Below are 4,131 nucleotides of genomic sequence, written 5' to 3' on the forward strand. Positions count from 1 at the left end.
AACCAGGACAAAAAAAAAAAAAAAAAAAAAGGTTAGAATCAAAGGGTATCAGAGTGACACAGAAAATACAGGGTTACCAGATCATCCAAATAAAATGTCCATCAGGGCAGAGGAAAGGATGTTTCATCACATGGGCCCCTCTGGCCTTACCAGGAATGAGAAGGGGCAGGAAGCTTCTGCTAAATGTTTCCTACTGTGCACTTCATGCACTTCATGCCATTATCACCATTCAGATGTTGTCCTCGGCTTCCTTCATACTCTGGTCTAGGTAGGATTTTTTTTCTGCTCCAGTTCTTTAATTATTTTCTTCTACTATTTTCTGTTTCTCTAACAACTGATTGTGAATTACCTCCTTTGACTAAAGAATAAACATTCATCCTATACCTTCACACATGTCAGTTTCATCCACAAGTCATAATCTCTGTATCTGCAACATGTGCCTGTTTTTTTTGTTCTGTTTAGTTATTCAATCTGTAGGTCTTCAAGCTTCACCTTCTGTTGAGTGTCAATAACTTTGGCTTGAAGTTTTGTGAAGGCCTTCTTCAACTCCAGATCCATGGGAGCTACCATCTTGGTTCACTCTATGCATTTGCACAGTGAGAGAAAGTTATAAAGGACTATATTTATTATTTATTAAAAATTTTTACATGGGAAGATTTCCAATATATACATTTCTTTCCATCTATCTCATTGACACCTTTGTGTTGTATCTTCCCTCTACTTCCCCACCATGCACTAGACTATAATTACCTGTTTCCTTGTTTGTATGCTTAGATACCTTTCTACTCATAGTGAGATTCCTGGACCAGTAGTATCAGCATCTCCTGGGAGGTTACTAGAAAATTGACTCTTAGAGCCCCATGTGACCACTGAATTAAAATCTGCATTTTAGAAAAGTTCCCTCTATAATTTGAGTGAACATTAAAATTTGAGAAGTGCTACTACTACTAGATTACAGTTCTTTGAGAGAAAAGATTGTGTATCTTGTTCATCATCATTACCTTCATCTCTTTGGGCAATGATTGGTGTATAGTATTTGCTCAATAAGTATTGAGTGCATAAGTTAATTAGGCATTTTCATGATATATAATAAGATATCTGCATTATTATTTAGAAACATAAAATTTTAATGAAGTAAAGACAATTTTGAAAAGCCATGAGTATATATGAATACTAATAGTAAAAAAAGGAGATGCAGATTGTGACTTGCTCTTATTTTAGGAAATTTTATACAACATAATCCCATAATCCTTGGGCATGTATTTGTATGACAGTACCAAATCAACTTGACTACACACAAAACTTGAGAATAAGACTTTGATTTTGCACAAGGCATGAAGATCTATGGAAATCTAACTTCAGGAACCTATATCTGAGCCTTCCATCTCTCTGATGAGGCCTACTTTCTCTATATTCTCATAGCTGTTTTCTTAATTTCTTCGGTGCCACTTACAGGTTAATGTCTGTTACTATAATGTTTTCTCCTCAAGGATTTGAAACAAGTAATTTTGAAACTTCAGCCTGATAATATTATATTTACTGATTTTCTTTTTTTTTTTTCATTATTTCTTTCTTTTTAGATAAAGAGAGAGCTGGAGCAGTGCTGTGGGAGGGGAAAAAGGAGAGGGAGAAAGAAAATCTTAAGCAGGCTCCACACTCAATGCAGAGCCAAACACAGGGCTTGATCTCATGACCCAGAGATCATGACCTGAGCTGAAATCAAGAGTTGGACACTTAACCAGTTGAGCCACTCCAGGTGCCCCTGATTTATTTCACTCTTACTAGAAAAGGAAAATTATTCATTTTATAAGTATCTTAAGGGTACTTATAAATATTTCATTTTCCCAGTTGGTCATTTTTATGCTATTATAAGACATAGTTTGATTACTCAATTTCTTACTATAAATAAGACATCAACTCTCACCACATTGATTTTATTGTTATGATTACTGCAACAGTAGTTGTAAAAACTAAAAAAGCCAAAAAGTATGTTTATAGAACTTCAACAATTGCAAAGACTTTACACATACTTCATTACTGGGTCCCCAAAACAAATCTTTCAGGTAATTTATCATTATTTTGATTATTCCAACTATATGCAAAAGTGGAGGTTGGGGTGGCTAAGCAACATGTGCTTATGCAAAATTTCAAACAAGATCTTTGTTGGATTGGTAGATATAGAGCCAACATGGCAGTAGGTCTGAGGTGGGGTCATATAGTTCATCACTTCATTGAACATATGCCAAAATGTTAAGATGTCTTCCATTTTCAGAGCAGTCTTACAAAAAAAGGAAATACAGTTTATTTTGCCACCAGTATGAAAATACCAAGCCAACTCAGGATATATTTGTCCTTTGTGAAGACTCCATTGCCCATTTATCCATTTCAGTGTGGTATCTAGCAAACACTACCAGTATTCAATAAAGGCGTAAACTGAAATCATCATGGCAACAAAAATTGATTCCTTATGTGCAAAAAAATTCCTCAAAGTGCTAATGGATAATTAAATATCTGCTTCCATGTTATTTCTTTGGAAACTAAAATGCATTCAATCAAGCCCTTGTTAATTGTTCAATATGAATAAGGGTTCTATTGTATCATTTTGTCATTGAGTGAATAATTAGTCAGAAACAATGAACATAAATGGCACTGTTGTAAGATCACTATCTAAATGGGGAAATCTTCAGCTTCAAATAATTGAATAATATACAACTGAAAGTGGAACTTAATTACATCAGAGAACACAAAGTACACTTCCAGGCAGAGTGGTGTCATGGTTGGTTCAGCAGCTCAGTGGTATGACCCATGTGCTCAGTGGTTTCTCTCTGCATTCTGCTGCACTCAAAAAATAATTCATGCTTCCAAAATGGCTTCAGTAATTCCAGGCATTGCTGAAAAATAATCATGACCACATCCTCTGAAAGAGAAGGAGAAATTCTTCCTCTGATTTTGCTTTTATTTCTTTTTATTTTTTTTAGATTTTATTTATTTATTCATGAGAGACACAGAGACAGAGAGAGGCAGAGACACAGGTAGAAGAAGCAGCAGACTCCATGCAGGAAGCCCGATGTGGATCTTAATTCTGAGTCTCCAGCACCATGCCTGGGGCTGAAGGCAGGCACTAAACCACTGAAACAGCCAGGCTGCCCTGATTTTGCTTTTATTAAAGAAGAAAGCCTTTTCACATACTCAGCCCTCACACTGAAGACATTCATATTTCTTATTTTTCAGGGGCAAATAATTTTGCTTACCTGACAGTAATTTATGATCACAAAACAATGCAGTTGAGGAAATTAATAAAATATTTGAATAAAATATCATTTATTCCTGGATCTCATATCTAATGTCTCACAATAGACTGTTTTAGCAAGAATTTATGAAGTGGTGTTATAAAGATAATCTCTCAAAATATACAGGATACTTGGTGCGAATTAATGCTTAGTGAAAATATTCCAATATATTTTTTTCTTTCTCTGAGTGTAGTTATACTGATAAGAGCATTTGTGTAGAATTAATATTTATGCAAAAGGCAGTTTTTAAGTAGCACAAGTGTCCATATATAGATGAACGGAAAAAGATATGGTACATATATGTGTTTTGTGTGTGTGTGTGTGTAATTCCATATATATATATATATATATATATATATATATATATATAATTGAATATTATTTAGCCATTAAAAAGAGAATGAAATCTTAACATTTGCAATGATGTAGATGGAACTAGAGATCATAATGCTAACTGAAATAAGTCCATCAGAGTAAGGCAAATACCATATGATTTCACTCATATGTGGAATTTAAGAAACAAAACAAATGAGGAAAAGAAAGAGAGAGAGGCCAAGAAATAAACTCTTAATTATAGAGAACAAAATGATGATTACCAGAGGGAGGTGAGTGGGCTATGGGTGAAATAGGTGATGGGAATTAAGTAGTGCACTTGTCATGATGAGCACTGGGTGATGTATGGAATTGTTGCATCACTATATTGTGCACCTAAAACTAATATAACACTATATGTTAACTATACTGGAATTAAAATAAAAAAGAGACAGTTTTTATATAATCATTTAGAGGATGATCTTAGAATTGTGACTTTAATTTATTTTCCTCTGTGTATTAGTTTCCT

The 4,131-nt window shown here is 34.1% G+C and overlaps 1 pseudogene; it reads right to left on the reverse strand.

Moving 5' to 3' along the window:
* Positions 1-211: 211 nt before the first annotated feature.
* On the reverse strand, positions 212-570 carry LOC121479245 (annotated as a pseudogene).
* Positions 571-4,131: the final 3,561 nt, after the last annotated feature.

This window comes from Vulpes lagopus, chromosome 20, assembly GCF_018345385.1.
Source record: "Vulpes lagopus strain Blue_001 chromosome 20, ASM1834538v1, whole genome shotgun sequence".
NCBI lineage: Eukaryota > Metazoa > Chordata > Mammalia > Carnivora > Canidae > Vulpes > Vulpes lagopus.